Raw genomic sequence first — 17,648 nt, forward strand, 5'->3', positions numbered from 1 at the left:
GAGGCGCACAAAACTAGCGTAAGTGGCGTATTGTGGCTCAAGTGTTGGTTACTGGCTTTGCAAGCATGCCAAAGGTGCGAGACAAGTTGGAAGGGTTATGAAATGATTTCATTACCTTATTAGAGTGTCCCTAACTGTTCAAGACATGTGTGGCTTCAATCTGCAAGACAGCACAAAAGGTGGCAGTTGAAAAGCAGATTGGCGGTTAGGATAACTACCTGTGGACATGTGGCTGTCTGTAGGATGTGCAAGCGGTTGCACACAGTTTTGGCCTGATCTGTAGCATGTATAAATAGCTTAGAGTTCAATAAGTTTAGTGTTGTTCAATTGGAGAAGAACCACTGACTTTGTAGAGAGAGTTAGGCATTCACCAAGAGGGTGAATGGCCTGTTTTGGTCCATTGATAGACGAGTTTTGTAATCTTCCTTTGATGCAATAAAATTGGTTAATTGTGTCATGTCTTTGTGTTTATGATGTTGGTGATTTTGTGAGTTGATCAATTGGTTTGATGCATGGCAAACCTCATATGCTTATGGGGGCATGAAGAGTTAAAGAGAAAGAAGACGAAGACTTCCGTTGTATATTGCCTTAAGAGTGAAGGCAGATGCGTACTTTGATGCAAGTATGCAAGGCTGAAGAAGGGTGAAGTTGATTCACTGAACCACAATCATTATCGGTCTTGTCCCGTGAAAATTTTAGGCGATTATATGGACATGTGACACCAGATAACATAAATATGTTGATAAGGGATTTCTTTATTTAACCTTATCCAAAAATATGGAATGGTCCCAAAAAAAAAAAAAAAAACTTATTCCATCAAGGATCTAGGACCTTTATACTACTTTCTTGGTCTTGGTGTTAAAAGGACTTTTTGTCCCCGATCAAGTAGGCCTTGGACTTGTCAAAGAAGAAGACGATCTACCTATATTCATGCTAGCATTAAGTTGAGCAAGTCTGACGGACTGATATTATCCAACAGAGAGTAGGACTGATATTGCTTATGTTTTTGGTGGGTTTATCGACATATGCAGCATCCAAGGACAGCTCGCTTTGCTGCAGCCAAGAGGATTCTCAGCTACATTAAAGTTAGATTACATACAGGACTGTCCTTGATGTTTATGTCCAAATATAATTTCCTCCATAACTACATGTGAACACTCTCGGCAGATAATCAAGTGCAATTGTAATATACACATGAATAACATCCTCGTTCTCTTGACCTGAAAAAAAAAACATCCACGTTCTCTTAACCTAAAAATATTGCATTTGCCTCCATTCTGATTAAACTACCAAAATTCATTTTCAGCTTAAATAAAGCAAGGACTGAGAAAAAGAACCACTATGTACAAATAAAGCCAAAAAGAGGTGAACATGTTTTGCTTTACTTAGTATACATTTAGATATAGATGAAAGCCATATTGTTCGACATGATTGTGGATATAATTTCAGTCAAAAAATCAGCCAGCCAAAGCCGGCTACTGAGCTATCTTTTGTATCCCCTATATGATTCGAGGAATTTCAGCATTCTGCTCCTTTAAATAAGCTCTTTCCATCCGCAGCTTCTTTGAGTTTTCTACCCAAAGCAAACGCTAATGGAGGTGGCACTGCATTTCCAATTTGCCTATGCTTACTAATCGTGTTTCCAGCAAACTTGAAACTGTCCCGAAAACCCTGCATAAGAAAAAAGATAATCAAGCCCTTGGTATTTTTCATCTTATTTGTTAATTATTGTACTTCACAATTTAATGAGCAAAGATGTTACAAGGCTTAAGATGGCTATGATAATAATAATGTAAAGAAAGTTGGGAAAATCATGACTTACTTGGGATCTAGCACATTCCCGAACCGTAACAATCCTGTCCTGATCAGGGTGGAAGCACATTCCACCTTTACCCATAGGTTGAGGGTCAGTGACAGAGGTTGGGAAATTACCTCTCCAATCCAATCTTCCAAACAACCCCTTCCATTGATTGTGCCTTTTCGCTGTGTTCGGAAGGCACCATGGTATCAGGTCTACCAATTAACAACACAGCCATTTAAACAATCATCCATAAGGTTTCAATTTCGTTGACCTTATGTTAACCGTAAGTAGAAAAGATCCAACATATGCTTGGTGGCAGTGGCGGAGCCATCACACATCAAGGGACTGCCTACTCTTCTGAGCTGGTTCCTAAGCCTTTTTTCTTTTGTATTATGGGTTCCAAGCCTATTTTTCCACTTTTGCCTACCCTAAAAACTAGGAGATTTTTTTTTTTGCTACCCTTGGCTAGTTTCCTAGCTTCATCCCTGCTTGGTGGGCACTGAAACAGTCAATTTAGTCAACTTCATAACTATTTTAGAGTGGATAACCACATGCTGAGGCCTAGGTTTGAAGTGGGATTTGTTAGATGCAAATGTTGTAGTGACCAGTTAAAAGCAGATACGTTTTCATTAAGAAGACATGGCCAATCAGCACCTGGGCGCTTAGGAATTCTCTGACACCGGATAAGATTCAGCTCATTCATTTCCTTTGATATATGATCAGACAAGACCACCATGTCTGCTCGAATTTGTTTTTGGAACCAGGACACAGGTTCATTTTCATACTGTGAAAAACAGAGACAAAGATTAAGAGAACAGGGAAGAAAACAAACTGCTAATCAATAAACAGATTCTAAGAACTTGATTTATAAGAAAAGCCAAAAGATACCTCCATCTCAATCTTAGATGCCCTGTTTGAAACAGGTGGGAGATCTCCAATTGTATCTCTTACAGTTATTGCACGGAAAGTGGCTGTACTCCGTGCAGCTGCATACTGCACACCTCCCGGCAGTGCAATTTTCAATGCTGGGCTATTGAAAACATGCATTGGCTCAGGCCATTCAGGTAGATTCTCTTCTGGAGAAGCTGCCCATATAAACGCTCGCTTTCTAGACTGAGAAATACCAAACGCGACAGCTTCTAGAACACCAAATCTCACCTATAACACAGGATTTTAGTTTTGATTCTAGCATTTCAACCGTTTAAAATACAAACAAATTAGGTGAAAATACTCAGGGTATAAGCGATAAAAAACAGGTACCTGATAACCCATTTCAAGGAGTGAAGCTAAAGTTAAGCGGAATGTCTGTCCTTTGTTGAACGGCAAAGGATAGAAATGCTAAGATCATCTCACATTGGACCTTACTCCATGTACTTTGATTAAATCTATTCATTCCAGAAAAACCCAACACGAGAACTATATTCAGTAAAAGTGTAAAGAGTAATATATTACAAATTAGGCTAAACAAGTAGGGTATTAACGCCGAATCGCCTTGTTGGCATGTAAGAGTTTTCACAGACCTGGCACGGAAGACCACCATTGATAAAATCCACCTGACCAGGTAATGGTAAATTGTTGATTTTCTCCTCAGTGAGTTTTGCAGCTAACCCAGCAGCCTCGGGAGTGGAGATACAATCATCTAGGTCCCCACATTTTTCCATTATAGCCCTGCAGCAAGAATCCGTTAGCAAGTGAAAAGGATGCAAACTAGATATGTCAAATGGAAAGTAGATGAAAATAAAATAAAGAAGGCAAGCAATTACCTCAGGATCACATTACAATTATCAACGAACATCAAAGCATCTGGATGATTAAGTTTAAATGCTTTCCAGCAGGTTGTTCGTATTCAATGGCCCACTTAGTACATGCAACCCCTGTGAATCTGAAAGCAAATGATAGTATATCTAAGTATCTACAAATAAATTGAATAGGAAATTAATAATAGTGAACTTACCAGCTTGTTGTAATCCTTCTGACAACCCACCACAACCAGCAAAAATATCTAAAGTAGCTAAGCGATTTTCCTGAGACATATCTTGTTTGTCAGTAACATCTAATTCATCTTCAATGGCTTTAGCTTTTCCCTTTTTCTTACGGACTGCAGCATCATTAACTACCTTGCCCGGAGAAAACCTAATCTTGATGTTTGGTGTCAACTGTCCATAAAGTGTAAACAGTGAGAGAGAGAGAGAGAGAGAGAGAGAGAGAGAGAGATGTAAACATAGTTAGCTTAATGGTCACTTACCTGCTTTTTAGTTCTTTTAGTGGGGTCGTACTGGTGTTCACAAAAGAAGACATGCTCAAACATTCCAGGACCACCAAAAGATGGAAGATCACACTTCTTTCTGATTTCACACTTCCCTTCTAAGGTTGATACAGGCACATGAAGTGTCTCTTCACTGTAGTACACCTACATTTCCAGATGACAAACTATTAGACGGACAAAGAATAATCTGGCAGGTGTAATGCATATATGCATGAGAGAGGGAGCAAGTGAGAAAGAGGGAGGCTTTTAACTTACTTCTCTAACATCTGATGCATAAGCCTTCTCGAAAGAGGCATCTTCCGGTCTGAAAAATCTCCGGACCTCAACCTCAAAAGACTGAGGGGTAATTTTCTTGGAGTTCTTAGGGAAGTCAACATCGACCAACTGACACGCAACGAAAGCTTTCAGACCAACATTTTGGCCCGATTTAAAAGTACCAAGCTCTTCTTCATCTGCTGCGAAGTGTTCAGGGCTGACATAGACAAAGTCGTTAACCATATACTCAACTCCCTTGTACATGAAGCCAGTATTTGATGAAGCTGCTTTGAGAATATCTTTCTCCTTCTGAGTTTCCATTAATTTGCAGGAATTACAAACCCCGTTTCCAAGACCCAAGCTTTTCAAAGGCAAACTAGCGAAAGCACCTTTTTCAGGCCAATACAAACTCTTGCAGTAATACTCCATTGGTAATCCTTTTTTCTTCATCTCCTCTGCTCGTGCCGTGTCAGATTTGTCAGCACTAGCATTATCCTTTCTATACTGATGTCCCCAGGAAATTTTTCTTATGTCCACAACAAACATTTGTTTAATATCACCCAATTCAAATTCGTGACAATTATTTGTCGTAAAAACCTCCCTCTCATTAGCAGTGTTACCAAGAACAGTCTCAGATCCTCTCTTCATAACCCTACCATGCACCATTTTTCTTCCATTTGATCTTTCATACATGTATTCCACAAAGCAAATAACCAGCATTTCATCTGAATCATCAAGTTCGAGTCCTACAGTACCTCCAACAACAACCACATCACCACGCACGATAGCCTGTTTGTAAAGAGACTCGCCAGAACAAGTTTTGCCTATAGAATCCCCATCCCATCTGATTTCTTTGTTACTTGACTTAGCTTTGACTGGTTTTGGTGAATGAGACTTCGGAACCTTTTCATCAAGCAATACCACCTTCTCTTCGGCGTCCTCCTCTTCAATATCTTCTTCAGCCTCTTCCTCTACCTCTGCATCTTATTTAACTTCACACATATCTCCTTCAACTGGAACTTCAGGTGAGTAATTTAAATAGTACTCCCCCCAAATTTTACTGATCAACCTTGTTGCAGTCGCCTGCATTGCTTGCTTTTTAGATATAATAGGTGCCATTGTTGCCCGAGGGTTCAAGAGTCGCTCATCTTTCCTATGCCGCCCCTTTATTTTCAACTTTGTGTGGCATCTTTGCACCATTTTGACAGAAAGGCCGGTAACAAAAGCACACTTGTTGATGGATGTATGAGGGTATATAGCAAATAGTTGCAGTATGATCTGTCCATGGACAACCACGAACCTCTCAACTACTGCCAAATTAGATGATACATAAGACGGATTGTCCTTCCCAAACTCAGAAACTCTCTTGATCACATCTGCAAAAGAAAGCCGAGCTACCCGGCTTTGCTCCAATAAAAAATTGATGATGCTTATCGCAAGCGTTGCCACTTTAGTAACAGTTTCATACCATGGAGTGTACTGTTTTGATGGTTTCCCAAGTCTATACCTGAAGAAATGAGAACCCAATACATAAATAACTAGAAATTCGTAGGATAATAATTAACAGGAGGTAGTAAATTCCATATGTAAAAAGCTCCAACTCGAGTATTAGAGGTATATTACTATTTTTACTTAACAGATAAATATAAGCTGACTTACCAAGACAGATCAGTACGTATCATTATTGACATCAGTCCACATCCAAATTCAATACACCATTCCTTTACTGCACTGAGATAAATTGGAACCCCGTCTCCGGCTTGTGCTCCAGAAACACCAGTATCATCACTAAAGAATCCGCCCCCCTAATCAGCAGCCATGGCCCCAGAGCCAAACATTGTAACATCAGCTTCAGTGAACTTCATCGGAAGAAGCTCCAAAGAAATAAGTCTGAGATCTGCATTGTAGAGCGACCAGTCATGAAGCATGTTTGTTGGGAGTTCAACATTGGCATCCATGTCATGGACTAGATACTCATCAATCTCATCAGGAGATGGTTTGTAGTATGCTGGTAGAGGATAATCATTTGCAATTTCATCTTCACTGATCTTGATGTAATCATTTGCTGATGCAGTGCGCTGATTTTTCCTTGAGTTTTTCATTGTCTTCCAGTCCTCTTCTTCCTGCAGCAACCGTGCATACTTATCATCATCGACTTCCATAGACATGCTATCCAATTTCTCTCCTACATCTCCAATCTTCAAACTTCCACCTGACAATAGTTTGGCAGGTAATCTAACATTGCCCATCTTTGACTCATCTCGAAGAGCAACAAGTACAGGTAACTCGTTAAAGATTTGATCATTTTTGGTGGAAGTTTCATCCAACCCAATCAGTTGTTTATAGATAAAGTCACCTTGTGAGATAACAAATTCCTTAGCAGACACTCCACCAGGAAAGCCCTTGATTCTACTCATGGAACGAGTTACTCCAGCAAGCAGTTCATCAAGACTCAAGTAACGGTTCCCTCCATAAGACTTGGTTAACTTTTTGTAAACCTCGATACAAGCCTGAGCCTTGCAGAAGAAAAGGTCATATATAAGTTCTTGTAGTTGCTCGCAGGTTTCACACAAATATAGTCTGCTAGCTCAGTTGAGACCCAAACAACAGGAGACCAATCTTCATAACCCGAGATTGCCCAGGACTCTATCCGACCAAAATCTTCACATCGCACTCCTTTTACTTTTTCTTTGTCGTTCTCTGAATTGTCGTCCAACGTTAAGATCAGACCAGAAATGAACAAATCATCCACTTCTGACATCTCGAGATGCTGTGGTTTCCCATCCCCCTTATGTAATGTGAAATCTGTGAGTCTTCTGTTCGGTCGAGGATTATCTAGGCCAGAAGTAAGACGTATTGCGCTGATTTCATCATTAACAATATGTTCTTCTTTCGCTTCCACGACAGAAGATTTATCAGAGAGGCGAAATGACTTCTCTTGAAAGTTTGAAGGAGCAGCTGCACGTTTTGGCCTTTTCTGAGTAGGCAAAGGATCTTCAACCTTCTTGGAAGCATTTCGCTTCTTCACTTTGGGTACCTCTGCAGCTACAACCTCATCAGCAACTATTTTCTCAAAGTCAGAACTTGTAGATTTCCGGCTGCCACTTCTAGTCTTTCTCCTCATTTCTTCTATTAATACATAATTAAAAAGAAAGAAAACAATTAGAATCACAGCATTCATCCATAATTGCTAAGCAACTTAGAAAAGCCAATTAATAATCTAGTTAAAAGGTTAAAAATAGGGAAGAAGAGAGATATCTGACGAATATAAGTGGTGATACGTCATCGACAAAATCTAGAAAGGCACGAATCAGAAGAATATTCCACACATATACTCCCTCCGTCCCACCATTAGATGCCCTAGTTGTTTTTTAATTTTGTCCAATTAATATTTGATTTCATATAATTTAATACTCATGTTTATATTCGTTACGTAGGTGTTTTCAAATGCTTTTCAACAACATAAAATTTATGAATATCCGTGGTATAATTTGAGAGAGAAATCATTTCTAAATTGTACTACTATGTCAACTAATAGTGGGACGGAGGTAGTATATAACAAAGGTAATATTATGAGATTAAATAACAAGAATGTAAGCCTTTTGGAAACCTATCTGGGTACTTTTAAGATCCCCTAAAAGAATAAAGGGAAAAAAAGGAATGACTGATGTTTATAGAGGAAGTGCCGAACCACGTATTTTTTCTAATCACAGAAAAAACTTATATAAAAAGAAGTGACGGGTAGTTTAAGGGCCTTAGAAATATACCCCTATAAGATGCAGATATGCAGCCCATTTGAGCATGCAGTCAACATAAAGTGCAGGGTAAGATTTTGATTCAATAACTCAACCAAGAGTATATACTTAAACCACGTTTGAGAGTGCTCAAAACAATATGATAATTAGTTACTTAATCAAGATTGACAGGATGAGAAACTCTAATGAAAAATTAATAAATACAGTAAGATGACAAAAGAAGGAACACTATGATGCACCGTAAATATGCTTGTTAGACAACATCTGGAAAAATGTGTGCTAAATCTAACCTAAAAACTACAGAAACAAATGGAAAATGCAACAGGGAAAAAAGGAGTAGGAATCATTAAGACAAAAAGTAAGAATGAGCTATGTAACACCGAAACTCAAAACCAAACTGTGTAGTACTGAATAAATGCCATAAAATGCAATAGCAAACTACTAATAACTAAACAGGCATTAACATAAATATATCGGAATTAAGCAAATGTATCAACCAACTGTGTATTAAAACTGACAGAAAATGGTCAATTGATATATGAAGTGGTTGATATTCCCGCAAATCAGTTATACCACATCAGCTGCTAAAAACCCTACATGAGTTCTACTACTCAGCATCTTGATATACGCAAAGTTTCAACAACCTAAACTGTGTCTAAAAGAAACCTATTGAAATGAAGTGTGGCGAACACCCACATGCGAACAAACAAATAAGTGTCAGGTCTTTTTGGTATATAGACATTCGAACACCCACGTGCTTTAACTTTAAGAAAGTTGTTTGATTACAGACATTTCATAATAGAACCAACGATAAGTTTAAGAGAGGTAATTATATGCTATCTCCAATTCAAGCTTCTCAAGGATAAAGATCTCTTCAAAGAACAGGTAAGGTTCAAAAACTCAAATCTGGAATTAATTCATGTACAGAGAACCGGGGATAACTTATCAGACAGTTTTACTCTTTTACAGATATCAACACTACATTGTGCAGAATCAAGAATGGCATCAAACAAATATTACTCAAGAAATCTGCTAAGAAAAATTAGCAAGTGCAAAGCAAAGCTGCAGGATAAACCTCATAACATGCTGTCAAGTTACACAAAAAAAAAAATTTGTGAACAGATTATACCAAAGATAACGTTGAAAAACACATAACTCAACGAGTGAACAGTATCAGGAAAAGCAAATTGACCTTTCTTTTGATAACTCAAAAAGAAAATAGATCATAAGCAATAAAAACAGAAAAGAGAATAAAAAAACAGAAAAGAGGATTGAATAAGTGTCAGGTATTGCCATAGTACCGTATATCCTGCTAAAACTCTTAACCTTGCGAGGAGGGAACGTTACAACAGTTAAACGTCTGCAATCTGATATAACTGAACGAGAAAAACTATCCAAAGATGAATTTGACAAACAAAAGAGATGCCAGATATCTTTAGTTTACCCACGTATGGCAGTATAATAACAAGTAACAAAGCATCCCTCCCTATTTATATGCAACGAGCATGATGTTTGTAAGTTAGATTTGGGACAAATACAATTCACCTTAGGGATATCAATTTCCAGGTCATAATATCTATAAAAGACAATGTCATAATTGCAGGATTCAAAATTCAAATGTGAACAATGCACAATTAAAGCTAAAAATCCACCAACAATATACCTACTTTACATATAAAGCTGTTAGATACTTCTAGCAAAACCAAAAAAGGAACCCCAAGATAGAACTAGTAACATAGAAGACAATATTCCAAGGAATTAAGGTTTTTGATTGTAATAAAACCAGAATTAATATCTTTCCAAAAAGATCACTCCCCGACATGGAACAATAACTAGAGGCGTGCATCGGACGCGACGATTGGTCTGGGATGCAATAGAGCTGCAGATCCCATTTTGATAAATGAAAAGAAACCCTATAAAATCAAAATGAGAGACCAAATTGAAATATGACCTCAGAATGTTCGATCTGGGGAGACCGAGAGGGGGAATGGAATTTTGGAACCCTTGTTCTAAGATATTTAGTAGATTTGGACCGCACTTTACATTATATACTGGAAGAGCAAAGAGGGTGATGGCGGGAAAGAGTTCAGTATTCGCGCCAAGTTGTGAAAAGGAAAAATAAATAAAACCCTGAAAACATTTGAATTTTCAATGAGTTTCTGGTTTCAGGGTAAAATAGATAGATATTGACACTGGGACTGAAATACTCGTGTGACGTGTCCGATAAATGCAGTATGGTAACGCACGATATTCATGGTTAGGATGGAATTAGGCTGAACTTTTGTGAATGGCAATATAATTTCAGGTTCTTCACGGTTCATAGACTTTTTTTCGGATGGAATGAGGGGCATAAAAAAAATCCAGAGATTTAAATCGAGGTCTAGGTCTGGATTGCTACGTAAAGGTGGTAAAAAAACATACCCATCTGTTACATGCTTATATATTGCACATTAATTTATAATGTGAATTCTTTGATCGAAAAACATGGAAGAATCTAACTGAATCCTTTAACCTCCTTAAATTATTGTTTGCTCAAAATGGTTTGCTCAATATTATCTACATCTCCTTAAATTATTAAATCAATAAGATTTAGATCATTAATTAATTGGGTTTTCCATTTTGCCTTAACCATCAAAGAAGTTGTATCAAAATTAATATTCTCGTATCCCGATATTCTTCCGGTATTAACCTGAATAACCTTCCACGTAAAAATTGAATTTTTGTAAGAAGTTTGAAATTCTCCGAAATTTCTTCCCAAAAAAAATCACTGATATCTGAAGTTGCCAAAGGTTATTGACCGAGAGATTACCGGAATATAGTTTCGCCCAACACGAGATTGTTAAAACATTATTTGGTAAAACAATCTGATTCAACAAATCCATATCTTTGATTCTATCATCATATTACATCAGAACTGCCGTAAGGATATGATAAATTGCTATAACATAGTATAAAACACTAAAGGGCTTGAAGTAGCCATGGACAATATTTATTCAAAGCAAATAAAAAACCAGAAATCTAAAACCTATTATGACAATAATTTGTCTTATTGAAATTCAAATTTACTAATTACACAAATCCTAATCTATTTGGCAAATATGAAATCTCAGATAAATCTGAGTAAATCTAGATTTGAAAATGCAATAATTTAGAAGAGAAGTTTTAGATAATTGAAAAGAAAAAACGGTTTTGCAGAGGGATAGAGAAAAAAAGGGATCAAGAAAACGTATTTCGGTAGACTTTTTGTAGATACTTGTAACACTAAGTGTTACTGTTTAAGTTTCAAATATATAGGTTTGTGTCATGTTTAGTTATTTAAGTTTTATGGTTTAATTTTTATTAGCATATTGTATTAATTTAGGTCAGTTCAACTTAGAAATAGGCTTTAGTTGATATTTTACATGTCAAGAACGTACTAATCTAGTCTCGTGCTTCAAAATAGTACTTGTGAAGGTTCGTTGAAAGTTAAAATATACACCTTCGTAATACTTTTACGAAGAATAACTAATGAAGGGCATTCTAAAATAATTCTCTTTGTATATAAAATTTGTGTTTTATTGTAGTGAAAACATGGAGAAAATAAAGAGGCAGGGAGAAGTTTTTATTGATCAGGATAAATTGTGTTACATAAATATTTTCCTTTATATACAAGTAGGAAGAAGACCCTAGACACTATATTGGGCCGCACATCAACGGGCTATAAGCCCTATAACACTCCCCCTTGTGCGGGTTATGTACCTAGATGTACAATAACATGATTTGGATCATAAACGCTGATAATATCTCAATTCTCACGAATCAAGCCTATTGGTTCCGAAGAACACAACCTAAATCGATAATTGATTATGAATTTGGATAAGTTCACAGACACAGATTTCACTAGCTTAAATAGCTAGGTTTATCTCTCATCATGGGACGTTCACTACTCTCCCAGATGGTTACATCTAAACCATCTATACACCAATCATTAACTATTAAACTATTAATTAACAATTAATATTAAATAAACTACCACTCTGATTATGATATGGTCCACCCTCTTCTCTTATGCAGGTACATGACATTTCCTTCCCCTTGAAAACATCCTTGTCTTCAAGGATGTGAACTGAGTTGCCAGGATACCCTCCTCTCTTATGGAACTCCTCTTATGCAGGTACATGACATTTCTTATACCAAGCCCACCTCTTAGTCGCACACTTCAATACACATGAGAACCCCAACACCCTTAGCGTCATTACAAAAGAAACCATGTGAGGCCCATAAAGTTCTTATACCAAGCCCATCTGTCGATTGCCCGTCATTTCCCTTTGTCTGAACTCTTCCAGGTTCCTCAAACAACCTCTATTCTCCTTCGTATGTATACTGACAATCTTGGGCACCATGAGCTGAATGGTAATGATCAACAGGTAGATCCAGGTTTGTAAATCCCTTACCAATAATTTTCATCACTTCAACTGTAACTGAGATTTTCACGAGCACAAGCAAAACATCTACTTTCCTTGCAATAGTTACAGATGCTTCCTTGGTACAATTTATAATAAGAGATGCAGCTTCCGTATCTATGCCTCGTAGCACTAGCTTCTCATGTTCTACAACCCACAAACCCGTAGAAAACCACTGGAATTTCAACTTCAGAAAGACTACCAACAACAATGTATCTGGATGTTGAATCAGAGTGAGCACCAGCTTTATTTCTGTAGGGATAGGATGTAGCTTCTCCACTACTTGTCTAGCTTCGAGAAAGTAACTAGGAGTAACACACTTGAGTGCAAGTTTACGGTTCTTCATCAGCTCAAAGGGACTCGGCATATAGATTTGTAATTGCTGTCATACTCCCTCTTCCACTTCAGCCATTCCATCACTTTTGAGAGGGATAAAAATTTCAGTGATGACCTGGGGTTCAAGCTTTGTATCTCTTGTCTTGTAACGCCATTTGTGCCGAACTAAGAAACCCAACAGCTGACTGCAACCACAAAGGCATGTGAGCTGCTCAAAAATGCCAGTCTGGATCCTGATCACACCAACTGATGTCAAGGCACCTGACATTTCGACATGTCCTCGACTGTCCTTCAAATTTTCAGCGAGCTCAACGACCAGTTTATAGATGAGTGATACAAGTATGACATTTATAACTACTTCAGTTAAGGCCTGAACATTTCCTTTTGCAAGTGCTGGTTTACAATGTTGAGCTGGTACAACATGTAACTTCAACCTGAAATATTGCTAGAGCTTGGTTGTCCTCCACTCATGTTCCACTAGTTTCTCGACAACCTGAATGTCATAAATCCAGTCGACACTTTCTACGTTCCGTAAAACAGTTGGAAACAATTTGAATTTCCACCTCAAATAATCAAGCCACGCAAACACATGAAGAATTTGAATCACCTTGAGTAAATATTTATCCTCAAATCTAAACTCCTCTTTTAAGCCTTTAAATACCTCAACTCCTAGTCCAAAAATCAGCTGACTATTGTCCTGCGTAATATTATGCTCATACATACCATAATCCATAAGTAATTGTCCCATCTGAGCTTTAGCCAGAACAATGAGTGGAGGAATCATGTGTACACCTAAAAGTTGCTTCATGAGAAGCTGTGATGCAACATTACATAAATCACATATTCTTTTCAAGATGAGAGAACCATCGAAACTCCAGTTATTACTATAATGCATATGATAATACAATTCTTGTGTAGCACCAGATTCAGGCTTCCCCGACACTTGAAGCAATTTAGAGAACATGACCTTCACTTGTCTAACATGTGCAGTACTTTCGAATTATTCTGCCCACTACGAGTCCCCAACAATCGTCGATAACATTCTATGAAATATATAAAAGATGGAAAAGCAATACAGAGAGGATACTGAACGGCCTTAGTACCTTTTTGTCCAACCTGAACTTGAAAAACTTTATAGGACTCTTGTGTAGTACTTGAACAGTCACGGCTCAAAAGATAAACAAACATTTTCACAAGTGTGGGAATCAGCAAAAGAAGCTTGAATAGATCTTGAAGTTTCAGTAAAACAATTGCTATTGCATCTCCAGATTCACGTGAATCAAAACTACCCTTCAACGGTGCATCATGAAGGAACTTTGTAGCATTATGTAAACAGAGTTGGAGCCAAAAGAGAATATCATTTTTACCACTGCTCAAATTCAACACTAAGTTTAGTTTACCAAACAGTTCTTTTGCCAACTCAGTGCTTCCCTTCCAATGTTTAAAAACTAGCTCTTGAATAAATTCTCTATTGTATGCACCCCACCATTTCAAACAACCATACAAAACATTCCTAAATTCAGAATCATATTCAGTAAAATAAGAATATCAACTAATAAGATCAATCTCTTTACCACGATCGAATACTCTACGAGCAGCTAGTAGTACCTCCAAGCTTACAAGTTTCTGATAACTCGCCACAGGCATTTTAAACATCTTCCAAGAAGTAAGAGAAATACCACTAGACCATGAATGTGAATCTAACCAGTACCCATGTTTGTAAATGAATTCGCGAAGAAATTCTCTATAGTCTTCATCCAACAATTTCAAGCATACATCAAATTTATAATACCCATGCAGAAGTTTGATTCATTTCCCATGATAAAAAAAACTCTACCCATTTTGATATGCAAAAGGAAATCGACTCCAACACTACTCAAATTCACAGATTGACTCTCAGACATCTTATCAAACACCTTCTCTGCAATACTAGTAACACCACCTTTATACAACATACCCATAATTGATTCGCTGAACGGCCAAGCTGATTGGTACCCAGTTTCTTAACCAGCTCGTGAACACAATTTTCCTTATCATTGGACATTAAAATTGAACAAACATATAGTGCAAAGGAACATGAAGTAGTTGTATTGAAACCAAATTCATAAATACCAACCAAATAAAAATACCTTTTGATGAATTTGAAATCTTTCCGATCAAATTGAATTCGAGAATAATAAGAAGGAAGAGATAAACATTGCTTACATACCAGTTTGGTATGGTTTAGGTGCTCGCCGTACTCCACCATTTTACCAGTAGTAGTTTCGATCTGATAAACTCTAATATCACTCGAATTACCCAAATTAGATAAGGGTTTTTCTGCTAGTGGGTCTATAATTATTGAATCCTCATTTTCTTCGAAGAAAAACGATAGAATTAATTTGCAGTCGAGAGAATCATTCTCTTCTTCTGATGATGGAATTGAAGAGACTTGGCTGAATGAATCAATTTCTACTTCTTCAATCAGAATTTCTTCCTCAATCTCCTTAGATTTTATAACACCAAGGATTGACTCCAACTTCGTCTCTGAGCTGCTGATAAGCTTCAACGTCTGCAGAAGATTATACTCCCGGGTCGGTGAATTATCTTCTCGAGAATGAACTTCATACAGACACCTGAGATTGTTTAACTCGTCCCTGATTTTCTTCTCCATCTTCACCGCATCTTTAAGCTCCGCCATGGATCAAACGAATCTGATACCAATTGTTACGTACCTAGATGTACAATAACATGATTTGCATCATAAACGCTGATAATATCTCAATTCTCATGAATCAAGCCTATTGGTTCCGAAAAACACAACCTAAATCGATAAATCGATAATTGATTATAATTTTTGATAAGTTCACAGACACGGATTTCACTAGCTTAAATAGCTAGGTTTATCTCTCATCATCCGACGCTCACTACTCTCCCAGATGGTTACATCTAAACCATCTATTACACCAATCATTAACTACTAATTAACAATTAATATTAAAGACTAACTACCACTCTGATTATGATATGGGCCACCCTCCTCTCTTATGCAGATACATGATATTATATGCAGTGCTTCGATTATAGTTCTTCAAATGTCGTCCTCTCCTTGATAACTTGTGACGAAATCAATTTCCTCATTAAAACTTTGACAAGGAAAAACCCAGTGGACAAAACCTTGGTACAGCTCTTCACATGTAGTACTTCACATGTTGTCTCGTATTTTACTTGTAGTTCATCACATGTAATACGATCTTCAAAGATCGTCGAGTCTAAGTTAAGTGTCTCGTTAAAACTTCGTCAGGCTAACCCAGAGGGACAAAACCTGAACTAGAGAAAAAGAGTACAACGTTAAGTAAACCTAGGACATAGTTGGATGCGTATACGTTGCCTCGTTAAAACCTTGACAAGGAAAACCCAGTGGGATAAAACCTTGACGAAGGGAAAAGAGTACAACGTGATAGATGAAAGTAAAGGTGATCCGTTGCATATGATCACTTTGCTCTGTTGAAGTTGACTAGGTTTTGCACAACTACTAAGGCAGAAAATCCTCGTGGGAAGGACAATGGCCTTAGCTGGTGTTTTTTTTTTGTCTCATTAAAAACCTTGTCGAGTAACAAAACCGTGGGAAAAAGTAACCACGTTGAAGGAAAATAGTTCAACACACCATCAGATGCTCCCCCTGATGTCAAACAATTTTCATTAGTCTAATGCAATCAAAACAAGTTTATAACAATTTACTTTGGTGACTTGAATGTTTATAAGACCCTGTTGTTGATTCTGGAAGTTATATTGCTTAACAGAATATCGCGTTTCATTTCTTTGATTCATATATTTTTAGTAATATCAACGTGATCTTTATGTCTTCAATGTTCAACATACTTGATGTTTTTTTTAATGTTGTCTCGCTAAAAACCTTGTCGAGTAACAAAACTCTTTGGGAAAAACTATTCTCGATCGAAGGAAAAAAGAGTACAACACGGTTTCAATTTTGTTAGAGCATAGCTCGGTTGAACTCACCAAGCGTTGGTATGTCAAGTTTGGTCGTCATATTTTAGTGAAAGAAAACTCATTTAAAGAGTCGCTTGATTATGTACTAGAGTCAACTTCGTATATGTTAGCTTGAAAGTATTAGGATATGAGACATTACAATTATCGCGAAGACTTGAAGAAATGAAGAAGTAAGGAGATACAACGACAACATTATCCTTTCACTTGAGGTTAGTGATATTTGACTTGAACTGTTTCATTCCCTAACGTATCTTTCAAGTCGTGCATATTGAAAACATAACTTCGAAGCATGAATGATTACATTCTAGTTAGACGTAGTTGATCGAATTTTATATAGTGGTAAATAGAGTTGTCGTTCACTCGGACTTAATGAGATTGATTTTAGATTTAATAAACAAAAATACTAGAAATAAAGAAATATATACAAAATATGTCACGGGATGAAGAATTTACTAGGACTCGGGATTTCACTGTATTTCATATTCAGGTGGTTCAAAAATTAATCCTAGGTAATTATAGCTCAAAAATAAAAGAAATACTAACTCTATTCTTTGCCAAAGTAGATTTCGTAAAACATTAATTGTTGTAAGCATGGCGCATCAAAATTACCTAGAACTAAGCGTGCATCATCAAACAAAGTGACAAGTAATTAATAGAAATCATAATTCATTAAAAATCAGTGAAAATAGTAATAAAGGAACTAATTTAATTTACAACATGATGAAATTCAGCTTCGTCCGTCGCCCCAGAGATGGGGTCTAACTCCTCATGTTGGAAATACACTCAAAAGTTGATTTCATTGC

General features: G+C 37.1%; 1 long non-coding RNA gene and 1 pseudogene across 1 annotated transcript; both read right to left on the bottom strand.

The window, feature by feature from the left end:
- Positions 1-1,324: 1,324 nt before the first annotated feature.
- LOC113347310 lies at positions 1,325-10,306 on the bottom strand (annotated as a pseudogene).
- A 1,394-nt stretch (positions 10,307-11,700) lies between these two features.
- LOC113347311 lies at positions 11,701-15,688 on the bottom strand. The gene is made up of 2 exons (XR_003358872.1): positions 15,659-15,688; positions 11,701-11,904 (listed from the first exon to the last, which is right to left on the bottom strand). It is a non-coding gene; the product is annotated as an uncharacterized LOC113347311 (long non-coding RNA).
- Between the last annotated feature and the right edge of the window lie 1,960 nt (positions 15,689-17,648).

Source organism: Papaver somniferum, chromosome 2 (genome assembly GCF_003573695.1).
Source record: "Papaver somniferum cultivar HN1 chromosome 2, ASM357369v1, whole genome shotgun sequence".
In the NCBI taxonomy this organism is placed as follows: Eukaryota; Viridiplantae; Streptophyta; class Magnoliopsida; order Ranunculales; family Papaveraceae; genus Papaver; species Papaver somniferum.